This window comes from Magnolia sinica, chromosome 13, assembly GCF_029962835.1.
Source record: "Magnolia sinica isolate HGM2019 chromosome 13, MsV1, whole genome shotgun sequence".
Lineage (NCBI taxonomy): Eukaryota > Viridiplantae > Streptophyta > Magnoliopsida > Magnoliales > Magnoliaceae > Magnolia > Magnolia sinica.
Genome location: NC_080585.1, coordinates 8,733,626 through 8,747,134, shown reverse-complemented (window position 1 = coordinate 8,747,134; position 13,509 = coordinate 8,733,626).

The following is a 13,509-nucleotide window of genomic DNA, read 5'->3' as shown; positions in this document are numbered from 1 at the left end:
CTCTCTACCTACCTTTCTAGCCGTCTCACTCTTTAAACATGCAAATATCTATTTTTCTCATCTAACTTCATAGAATTTTCTTGCTTTCTTTTAGGTGAAGAAGAAGACGAAGGACATTGATGTTTTTTTAGAATCTCTCTTCCTTTTTTTTTTCCTCTAGTTATGTTAGTGTTAAGACTCTATCCGGTGGATGCGTAAAAGTGAGTTTTTTCATTTTAGTTAACAGTAATTATGAATTAGAGACCAAAATTTTTAACATATGATTACTCTTAAATATGAAGGCATTATGTAGTAAAGATTAGTTTATCTAATATATGGTTACTACTAACTAAAATAAGAAGAGCTCAATTTTAGATGTTTGTGACTAAGGTTTTTTTTTTTTTTTTTTTTTAATGTGTGTGGTTCTTTTATAAAAAGACACTTAAAATGTACAAGGACTTGTTTAGCAACTCTAATCTAATATGATAAAAGCTATGCTGGTAAGAAATAGAAAGTTCTGACTTCTTGTATTAGCATGTTTTTTTACCATGTACTCATTTGATAAAATTGCTTTTTTAGGATAAAAAAAAGGTTTTTACTTACAAGTAGTACATTTAGTAAAATGCTAGAATAAAAGTTTTTTTTGATAGCAGTTGCCATTATTTTTTAAAAAGTGCAATAATGTGGATTGTTCATTTTGTTGAGTTATTGATTCGAAGGCTAAAATCATTCACTCAAGAGAAATAGGCAACCAAAAGTGGGACCCACCTTAAATGTGGGTTGTTTATAGTGTGAGGCCCACCTTTGATGTCCACCATCCATCAGCCCATCTTTAATGAGATTCATCCACCATGTGGGCTCACCTTTGATGCGGGCCATCTATCATGTAAGTCCTACTTTTGATGTCCACCATTCATCATGCGGTGCACCTTCAATGTGGACCATCCATCATGTGGGGTCACCTTGGTTATGGGTTGTCCCTGATACGGGATCTTGGATGTTTATCAAGTGAGGCCCACTAGATGCAGACCCTCTATCATGTGGAGCCACACTCTGATGTGGGCCATTCGTCATGCAAATCCACTTTGATGTGAACTGCTTATTATGTGGGCCCACCTTAATATGGGAGGCACCTTCAATATGGGCCATTCATGTGAGCCCACCATCAATGTCAATTGTCTATCATGCGGGCCCATCCACAATGTTCGTCATCCATCATGTATGCCCCACCTTTGATGTAGATCATTTATCTTGTGTAGCCCCAGCTACAATGTAAGTTATTGATTATGTGTCAGCCTTCAATGCCAAAGGTTACGCCTCAAAGTTCAAGACCAGAGTTGGCCCGGCCCCAAATTTAAATTCCAGGATGTGAGATTATATATTTATTCAAAGTATATTGTAATTTACAAATTTTCATTTGATTTTTACAGGTAATTAAAGCCAACTAAAAGAAAAGTAAACTAATTATTCATTAATATAAAAAAAAAAATCACTAATTCCATCATTCAATTATTAATTGAATTTTTATTATAATAACTTTAAAATTAAACTATCCTAATGACTTAAAAATAAAATCCAACTACAACTAATCATAATAGCATATATAAAACTAGTAACATTGTTCAGTACTCGTACTACTTCAACTATGCACTCGCAATACAATCTATGAAGGTGTGAGCATGATGGATCACAGGGTCACATCATTCTCAAAATTAGAAATTCTACATTAGCATGTTACAAAGAATTTATAAGAAATGATTAAGTCATAGTGCATAGTATCACAAATCAATAGGAGACTTGCACAAGGGCCACAACTCATGTTAATCTCACACCTAACATGCTAAGTAATTTTAGAATGATAGACTCATGATTCGAATATTTTTATACCTATTGAGAATTGTGGCCCATGAATTTGCGCACCTTAAATTTATTTAGGCATCTACAAACCTGAATATAGGAAGGCAATATATCCACAAGACAAATTACACTTGATTGCCCACATATCGGATGAAATAAATAACTTAGCATCAACATTTGCATAATACAATTGTAACTACAACAATGAACCAAAATAAAATAAATCTTCTTAATTCATTTTGGATTATTCCATGGTAGAACTCCCATCAAATAATAATACTTTATGAGGAGAGCACTGATAATACATAAATGTTCCTTTTAGGATAGAGCATATGTAAAATAAATAATCCCTTCTTGATAGAGAACTAGTAACAAAATAACAAGTAACAACAATCTAAACAATTTCATTCTTCAACACGTAATGATAATCAAATAAATTCAATCTCCAACGCATTGATAATCAAGTGAATTCATTCTCCAGCAAGTAATAATCGAATCAATTCATTCTCTAATAAATAACAAACAGCAAATAACTTTATTCTACAATATGCAACAATAATTAAGTAAATTCCACCTACAATACATAACAGTAAACAAATAAATAATTCCTTCTATAGCATCATGAAATAGTCAAATAAATTTAATCTACGGTACGTAACACCTAATCAAAATGAAATCAAACTACATACTACTATAAGATTTTCAACTAGGAAGATAACCTACCTAATATAGTTATGAATGGTCAAATGCCCGATTGAATTAGGCAGATTGACTCAAATCAGGTGCATAGAGATGCAACTCATTTGACTCAAAATCTACGAAAAAGATTAGTACAAACAATTAGTTGTCCGATGATTTTAATAATCCAATTACATTTTGACAAGAATTAGAATGATATGTTGGTAATATCTCAATTCCCTGTATTATGGTAACTTCCAAAGATCTGATGCACCCGACTCACTGAGTTGATTTATTATGGTGTCATCTACAGCATGAAGTTTAACCATAGGCTGGTAGAATCTAATTTCCCGTGAGTTTGAATGCTGTAAATGTAACCTTATGATTTGTAGTCTCAAGGGTCTGATTTTAACGAACAAAAGGAGCCGAGTCACTGGGTTCACATATGAGTCGCATAGCAGCAAAGCAATGGACGAAACCAGTGATTGGCATTGAAGATGGATTTACTGCTTAGGTGGTTTACTGACCTTAAAGGTGCGAGAAACACGATCCTCGTGTATGGATTACACACAATCTGTAAGAAGCCAAAGGATAACGTCGACTTGCTGCTTAGCACACGCCTACACGAAACGCACAAGAATCAGTTCCTGCATATGGAGCATTCATCACAGCTCTGGATCTGAATTCTAGCTATATACTCATGATTAACAAAATCTGGGAATTACCTTCCCTGGTGCGTGCAATGTCTTGAAATACAGCGATCTAAACAGTGCAGCGGGTCACGGATTCCACAAGGAAGAAGATCTCCTCCAATGAGGATCTGCAAACGGGTGTAGCAAAGAAGGATTGGAGTTCTAAGGGTGTTTAATCGGTGGGTTCGTGATCGGGAGGATCTCCAAGGATCTAGATGGCTGAGATTTATAAAGAGCAGCATCACACGGATTCCCGGCTGAAGGAGAGACGTGCACGGCTTTACCGTAGAGAAGCTCTTATTCCCTCCGAATTCCAGACAGAAAGAGGACTGCTAGGTTGGGTCCACAGAAAAGGCTGGGAAAGATCCGGTCCGCTCATCAGTTTTGCAAAGTCGTACGTGGTGGTTCAGGAGCTTGAAAACGTAGATGATCAGAGGCTCTGGTGGGTTGCACCAAGGGATTCCAGTGATCAAACATTGGACATTTAGGTTTTTCAAAAGTCCTGACCAGATGGACGGTTCAGATCAAGATGTGAGTCCTACCATGACGATGGCATGCATGGACAGAGAAATTCGGAGAGAGGAGGTTGGGTTCATGGAGGGACGTGAGTCCGCACGTCACTAGACCTTTTTTTAACACAATGAGCCCCACATTGATGACATGGGAAATCCACTCCGTCCATCAGTTTTTCCCGACCAAGATAGAATATGCATCCAAAAATGAGACTAATCCAAAGTTCAAGTGGGCCACACCAAAGGAAACACGGGGATTAATACCCACGGTTGAAATTCATAAAAACGGAATTGATATCCATAATGCTGGCCATCCATCGTGTATCTCCCACCTTTGATGTGGATCATCTATCGTGTGTGTATATAGGTCACCTACAATATGAGTTGTTGATCGTGTGGATCCACCTTCAATTTCAAATGTCCATCATGTGGCCTAACTTTAAATCGTCCGTCCGTCGTATAGGTCCCACGATTCGTGTGGACTATATCTATCATGTGTGGCCCACCTTTAATATGGATCATTTATCATGTGGGAGTACTTTCGGTGCCAACCGTCCATATGGATCCCCACTTAATGTAGACCATCTATCATATGTGGCCCACTTTATTACGGGCATTTTATTTTGTCTCAGTCCACCTTTAATGTGAATGTAGGGTATTTATCAGTTTTAGTAAAATGAACTTTTTTAAATTAAAAAAATAAATAAAATCGGAGCATTATGAGAATTGAGAGATAAAAGCTATATTTTTTAAATCAATAAATATAAAATTAAATCTATTTTTACTGAAAGAAGCAAATAAGCTATGAAATGCCTACAACTTCTCATTTCTTTGCAAATAAACAAATAAACTGTTATATGCAGAGATGCCAGAGGACCTGAGTCTTGGGAAAAAAAAAAAGTATTTTTAACAGGAATGTCTAAAACCTCTCATTACCATGTAAATAAATAAATAAACTCTTATTGGTAGAGATGCCAAACGACCCTAACTCTCATGAAAAAAATTATCAAAGAGGTGAGCTCGTATCTAATGTGTATGTACTCCGATCGGACCAGTCTGGCATGTTTGCTGACCGCAGAACGTATCTAATGTGTATGTACTCCGATCGGACCAGTCTGGCATGTTTGCTGACCGCAGAAACATAAAAACAGCCCAGTCCAAAACTTCGTGGGCTACATTGCAGCAAAGAACATGCCTAAGACCCCTTTTCACATTGTGTGGCCCCTTCGGTCTTGGAAGTTTGAATGGCCTAATTTTGGTATGTACCTTTATCACAGCAGATACATACGATGAATGGATTAGATGGCATGTACAGGTGGTGGGTCCAAAAAAACAGACCAATGATGATATAACCGTTCGATCATAGCCCTGCTCTATATGGCCTAGCCCAAGCCCAACCCACTTAGTGCTAGCCTTGGGCCCAAGTCAAGAGAGCTGAGGCTGTTGTATTGGGCCTGGGCTTCGGCTCAGTGATTTAATTCGAGTTGGCTAGGCTTAGGATGCTAGGGCTACAAATCTATATGAATCCATGGCCCATATAATGGTGGGCCTTTAACACAGTTTGGATCAGATACCATGAGAAACTTGTACAACGATGATGGGTGTACGGATTGGACACATTTATGACATGTTGTCCACTTTCAAACGTAAAAGTTGTTTGAGACACAACAGGGCCACAGTGGTTGGACCCCAACCTAGGGGTTACAATGGGTGGGATCAGCTTGCAGGTCAACTGGCCCAGCCAGCTTTTGTGGTGGGTTTGGGCCAAGATAAATGCTCAATGGACAGGTTCAGGTTATAAAATGTGGACCGTTTATAGGTTGGGCTCAGTTGGATTCTTGCATCAATGGGCTTCCCCGGATGAGTAGAGACATTCACACAACGTATATATGTTTGTATGTATCCATTAACTAGACTGGGCTGGTTCACCTTTAACCTCGTGTTCCACTCTTAAACCATGAGTGGTTGTGTTGAGTCGGGTGGGGTAGTTCAAGCCGGACCTATTTATAGTTAAACGCGTTGGGTTGGGCTTTTGTTTAATGAACCAGATGATGCTTGGGTGTGGGTTGGGTTTGGGCCAGAATTCTTGTTCTGTTAAACGTGGGTTGGGCTTGGGCTGACCTCGACCCATCCAAACGGGGCTGGGCCGGGCTGGCAAAATCAACATTTTAATAGGCCCCACTTGACGAGTTCGAAATCTGGTCCTGAATTAACACCGGGCTCACATGTAACAAGGCCGACAAAAATCGGATCGGTGATCACGTGCTTGATCCAATGGGACCATTGTGGTGGATTATGCCCCATGGTTCCCAGGTTGGAAGATCCTAGCCGCCTAATCTCAGCCTTGCTTCCGTGTGTATACGTAGTATGGCTGAAACTTTTCCTTCACTGAGTGTTTTCAGGCCACCGACAGACGATGATCGCCCCATCAAGGATGGTGGGGCCCACTGGTCAATCCGAGAACCGTGGGGGCCTATTACTCAGAGCCTTACAACATGGTCAATAATCCAAGCTCACGTCTATTTTCGTAGTCAAGCCTCTATCTTTTGACACGTGTCACACAACTGTAAAATCCATGTCTTTCATCTGATGGCCCCACTACGGAGAAGCCTAATTCAGAAATTCACTCTCAGGTTGTGTTTGCACCCCTTTTTTAAACACACACGTGGCCAATAAGCACCGCGCATCATCCCTGCATAATAATGACAAAATGCAGTGGCATAGAATCATGTGTACACCTAAAAAGAAACGAAGCTTTGAAGGATATGTAGTCCTAATTTGTATCCCACGTGACTTAGGGTGGGATATCTAACATGTCTATAAAAAAGGTAAGGATTTTATCATAGATTTCGAATGTGCTCGTCATACTATTTCTCCTATTTCTTAAAAAATAAAAGATCTTTTTAAAGACATGTTGTATAAAAACACTTGCATGTGATCAACATAAGCAAGATCAAAATACAAAAGAAAATGGACAAATAAAAGCCAAAGAGCCAAATCAAAACAAGAAATAAAAAACACAAGGATTTAAGTGGTTCAACAATATGCTTACTCCATTGGGGCAGTAATATAGAGCTTTCTTGTTTACTAAAAATAAGAAAAACTAATATATAAAGTTTACCTCTTTCACACTTATACAAAAAATTTCATACTAAGTAATACCCTATAAGAATACAATAGAACACCTCACTCGACCCTAGCTCTCCTTATATATACCCTGCCCACAAGAAAGAGTACGGTGGCAAAACCTATAGAAAGTAGGCTTCGTTGTCCATACATATGGAGGGGGGGAGAGAGAGAGAGGAACACATCTCTCACCACAAAACATTGAGGAGAAAGAATGTCTTTTACTATGAGACGTTCCCACATATCCACCACCACAACATTCTCCTACTTAATGACTAGTTTCTCTAATATATAATATGAAAAATACTCCCAATAACAATTGCCCAAACATCACCAATTGTTAGGTAATAACAAGTTCGAGAGAAGTCATACACCAAACAAACTTCTCCCTTACAATAGGCTTCGTTAAGGTATTTACTACTTTGTTGTCAATGAGAATCTTCTGTAATAAGATTTGGTCATCTTCTATCATGTTATAAAAACATCAATACGCTTAATCCGGACATGAAATATCATATTCTTAACCAAGTGTAATGCGCTTTGCCCGTCAAAATGAATCACTACCACTTGTTGCTTAAATTTTAAATATTCTAATAATCTCTTCAACAAAATAGCTTCCTTGCATGCTTGTGTGACTGACATGTACTATGTATCTATAGTATATAAGGTCACCACTGACTGCAACGTCAACATCTATCTAACCACACCGCCGATCAAAGAGAAAATATAACATATGGTAAATATTTTTTTATTACGATCTCCTGCATAATCTGCACCCACAAAGCCTACTAACTCTAAATTTTGATCGCTATAACAAATACTCACATTAAAGGTACTATTTAAGTAACAAAGGATCCACTTCACAGTAGTCCGGTGATCATTATATAGATTTTTCATGTATTTACTAACTATTGATCTCATAACTTCCACAATGCTTGGTCATGTACATACTATGGCAAATATAAGGTTTCCTATTGCCGATGAATATTGTACTTAAGATATATTTGTCTTCTCCGCTTTTGTGATAGGACACTGATCTAAAGACAACTTAAAATTAATGGAGAATGAAATACTAATAGAGTTAGAATATATATATTGAAGCGGCACAAAACTCTTTCAATATAACCCTTCTAGGTTATCTAGACTTTTATGTTTTTCCTATATTTAGGTATTGTCATCTCAAGATTCTGATTAACGACACTCAAATTCTTTATATCAAAATTTATGGTCAAACAAGCTTTTAATGTTATAATAGTATTTCTACTGGTACTTGTAGCTAACATATCATACATATATAATTTTTATATCTCTGAAATCATAAGCTCATAATGAAGGAATCAAACTGCTTAAACCAACACTTTGGTGCCTGCTTAAAACTGTAAAGCAATCTGTTTACCCAACGAATTGTTTTCTATTTTATTTTCTTCAATAAAGCCTTCAAGTTAAGTCATATAAATTTATTCATTAAGCTTCATATGCATAAATTTAATTTTTACATCTAACTATTCAAGCTCTAAGTCAAACACTGTTGTTATACTCAAATCAATACAAATGGCATTTAAATGGACAATTGGAGAGAATTTTTCATTAAAGTTAATATATGATTTCTGAACATATCCTTTTAACACTAATTGGACTATATATATTTTAATATTTCTGTTAATATCCATTTTCAGCTTGTAAATTCATCTCTAACCAAAAGCCTTCAGCCATTTGTGTAATTCAACCAATTCCAAAGTCTTGTTTTTATACAGAGCTTTCATTTTCTTATACATGAACACTCACAAGTGATTAACATTAACAAATTCACATGCATCTCGGTATGAACAAGGATCGCATTCTTTTGTTATACAAACGCAAGCCATAAAATCATCTTTAAGCCAATATATAAGGTTTTGTAGTTCTCTTCAATCAACTTTGATCACTTTGAACTTTAGCATATAGTATCTCATCCGTATGCTTTTTATTAGTTTAATCTTTAAAGATATCATCAACTTGCAGATCATCTAAATTAGTAGGTGAATTTTTAACATCGTTTGATAATTACAATTTAATTATCTTTTGCATCTCTAAGCTTGTGTTTTATACACACACACACACACACACACACACGCACGCACGCACACACAAACACACACACAATGAATCTTTATTGAAAACAGCATCTCGACTAATTACTAACTTGTGAGTAGTAGGGTCTCACAATTTGTACCCCTTTATTATATCTCATAACTAAGAAAATATGTTTTCTAAACCTTGCATCCAGCTTAGTTCCGTGCTCTTCGAAAAATTCATAAATAAGCTTCATAACAAAAACTATGAATGAATGAATAATTGACAATTTTTTCATACCATATTTCTTTAAGGATCTTGCAATCAAGTGCAGTTGTATGAGACTGATTTATCGAATAATGAGTCATATTAACGGCTTACGCCCAAAAACAATGCTCGAGGATAGCTGAACTTAACATGCTTCTAGCATGATTTATAAACGTTTTGTTTATTCCATTTTGCTATGAAGCACTAAAGACTGTGTAGTGCCTCTCAATGTCATGCTCACTATAAAAATTATTAAATTCTTTTGAGGTGCATTCTCATCCGTTATCAATTCTTAAACACTTAATTTTCTTTTCATTTTGATTTTCAACTAATGCTTTTAGCCTGATAAAACAAGTAAAAGCATTAATTCTCATTTTCAACATCTAAATACATACCTTTTGTGGAAATCATCAATAAATAAAACAAAATACTTAAAACCTCTCAAGAATTCAACTAAAGCATCTTAAGTATTAGAATGAATAAGATTTAAAACATTCTTATTTTTCATAGTGGATTAAGAAAAATAAGCTTTATGGAGTTTTTTTAATAGACAATCCTCACAAAATTTAAAATTAGGATTTTAAACGAAAAAGTAATTTTCAATTAATAAATACATTTAGTCCTTACTTGCTCATTTAGCCCAACCGCCTGTACCAAATTGTAGCAAAGTCTGTTATAGCATTAGCAACAATAACATCGTTAACCATGATACCTCCAATTAAATGAAATAAATCGCTTATTAAATCTCCTTTTGCCACCACCATCTCCTTTACAATTTTTAATCGACTCTTTTTTACTAAAAAATTTATAGCCACATTCATCGAAATTTTTTTAATGATATGAAAATCTTCCACATGTTTGGTACGTGCCCACACTATAATTCTGACATCTCTAACCCCCACAATTTTACATGCGCGGTCATCATATATGTAAATTATGCTGCCATCATATGATTGATACATATATATAAACAATCTTTGTATGGAGTCATACGAAACAAAGAGCCCAAATCTAATATCCATTGATGGTTTAAATTCTCTCGTGGAAGCACTATAGATAGCAATCCTCCCTTCCTTTGATGAATTATATTTCTCAACTAGATTTCCTTCAGAACCCATTGAATCTGATGATTGATCATACAAATCAGGTTATAATTTTTATAATTTGATTTTTTTAACTTATAATTTTTATGCAGGTGACCATTTTTCCACAATTGCAACACTTACCTGTTTTGCGCCCTTTCGACTTGGATCTAATTTAATCTCTCTCACTAGTACTTTTTGTAAGAATTTCTATTATCGTATTTCTTTCATACTTTCTTTACAGAGATATTGTACAAATATATAGGGAGATTAGCAACCCTATTCTTGGCTATACATAGACATTGTACAATTAATTAATGAGTTGTACAATCATAAATATAATCTTTCTGATTTTCTCTTAATTAACAACTCATTGATTGATTTGACGACAACTCATTAATTGATTTGACAACAACTTACGCCAACATTCCCCCTCAAGTGAAAGCATCCAAATCTTCAATGCGCAACTTGTTTAGTGAGTTATAGAAATCTTTACTTAATACGGCCTTTGTAAGAATATCCGTCAATTGGTCTTCAGACTTCACGAATGGAAACCAAATTATTTTAGCTTCGAAATTCTCTTTGATAAAGTGTTTGTCAACCTCCACGTGTTTGGTACGATCATACTGGATTGGATTGTGAGCAATGGCGATAGCTGCCTTGTTATCACAAAAGAGGTCCATCTCGGATATAGGAGCAAACCCAATTTTAGTTAGAAGTCTTTTGAGCCACAAAAGTTTACAAAGTCCTTTAGCCATTCCACGGAACTCTACTTCAACACTTGATAATCCCACCACTTTTTTGCTTCTTACTTCTCCGTGTAACAAGATTCCCTCCAACAAACATAAAGTATCCTGAGGTGGATCTTCGGTCTGTGGTATTCCCCGCCCAATCTGTGTATGTATAACCATTAACTCTGAGATGGTTATTTGTCGAAAACATAAGCCCTTTTCCTGAAGAGGATTTTAAGTATCGTAAAATCCGGATCACCGCTTCCATATGATCTTTACTAAGTTAATGCATGAATTGATTTACTACACTCACTGTGTAGGCAATATTTGGCCAAATATGGGAGAGGTAAATAAGTTTACCAACTAATCTTTGGTACCTTCTTTTGTCCGTTGGCATTTGCCTTGGATATTCTCTGAGCTTGTGGTTCTGAATGATTGGAGTGTCTGCTGGCTTACAATCCAACATTCCAACCTCACATAGTAAGTCTAATATATATTTTCGCTGAGAAAGAAATATACCTCGCCTTGATTTAGCAACCTCTATTCCTAGGAAATATTTGAGTCCTCCTAGATTTTTCATCTCGAACTCGGCCGTCAATTATTTTTGAAGCTTAGTGATTTCCTCCTTATCATCCACTGTGATGATCATATTATAGACATATACAATTAAAACTGTTACTTTGCCCCATTAGTGTTTCAGAAATAATGTACGATCTCAATTACTTTGGTGGAAGTCATATTTCTCCATTGCCATACTGAACCTCCTAAACCATGCTCGAGGAGATTGTTTTAATCTATACAGTGCTCGCTGCAATTTGCACATAACTTCAGCTTTTGAAGATGTTGTGTAGCTTGGAGGAGTATCCATGTAGACTTCCTCTTCAAGATCACCATAGAAAAATGCGTTCTTTACATCAAACTGGTGCAATGACCAGTCCAAGTTGGCTGCGAGAGATAACAAGACCCTGATTATATTTAACTTGGCTATCGACGAAAAAGTTTCTTAATAATATACACCATATGTCTGAGTGTATCCTTTTGCGAATAGCCTTATCTTGTATCATTCTATTGATCCATCTGCCTTGTATTTAATAGAGAAGACTCATTTGCACCCGACTATTTTTTTTCCTTTCAGCAATGGAACCAAGGTCCATGTTTGATTCTTTAGTAGTGCTCTCATTTATTCCTCTATTGCCTGTGTCCACTTAAGATTAACTAAAGCTTCCTGAACTGTAGTGGGAATATGACATGCGGACAGCTCGTGTGAGAATGTCTTGAGAGGTTCAGGTAGCTTTTCGGTAGAAACATAGTTGGCAATTGGATACCTCGACCTTCTTTCTTCAATGTACGGAGAGTATCTGTTTGGTGGTTTACCACGGTTATGCTTGAAAGGTAAAGTATACCCAGCAGACGTATCTATGTTATTCATAAATGAGGGTGTAGTGAAATTGCTTACCTCAGGAATATTCTCATGAGATGGGTCTGCAGGTACTGAGAGATGGGGGGATTCGAGTTCTTCTCCTGATGATGTGAGCTCAGTTGCCGAAGGCCTTATAGATTAAGAGGATATGTCAGGCCCTGAAGATGTATTTGTCGATTCCTCACCAATCATTAGTGTGTCATTTCGATCTTCAAGCCAGTCAAAACTCAACCAATTTAACTCTTCATCTAGTATCTCCCCCTGAAGAGAATAAGTGGATGCCGAAGAAGGATAGAATGGTTCGAATTCCAGAAAGGTGACATCCATAGTCACATAGGTACCCTTGGTAGCAGGATCATAGCAGCGGTAGCCTTTTTAATGCGTAGCATAGCTCAAGAAGAGGCACCAAAGGGCACATGAGTCAAGTTTGGTGCGGTAGTTCTTAGGGAGGTGCACATACGTCACACACCTAAATGTGTGAGGAGGAAGCATTAGGGCCGTAGGTAGAAGACCATGGCTGACAGAGACTGTAATGGAGTCTTAAAATTTAATATTTTAGAAGGAAGACAATTGATTAAATGTACGACAGTGGTAATAATATCGGGCCAATGTCGTGTGGGAACATGAGCGCCTAGAAGGATAGCCCGGGCAGTCTCAAGAATATGCCGATTCTTCCGTTCAGCGACTCCATTTTACTGAGGAGTCTAAGGACATGAGGTCTCGTGAATAAGACCATGTTGTTGAAAATAGGAATGAAATTAGTAATTAACATATTCAACACCATTGTCAGAGCGGAGAATCCGAATATGAGCGGAAAACTGAGTCTAAATCATAACATGAAATGACTGAAAGATACGAAACACTTCATCCTTATGTTTCATCAAATATAGTCAGGTCATCCGGGTGTAATCACCAATAAATATCACAAACCACCATACACCAGATATAGTAGATGAAGGAGAGGGTCCCCATACATCAGAATAAATTAAAGTAAAAGATGTATCACTTTTATTCATACTTAATGGATAAACAGCACGATGACTTTTAGCTAAAATACAAATATCATAGTGAAATTCAGAAGTCTCCATATTAGAGAATAAATCAGAAAATAAA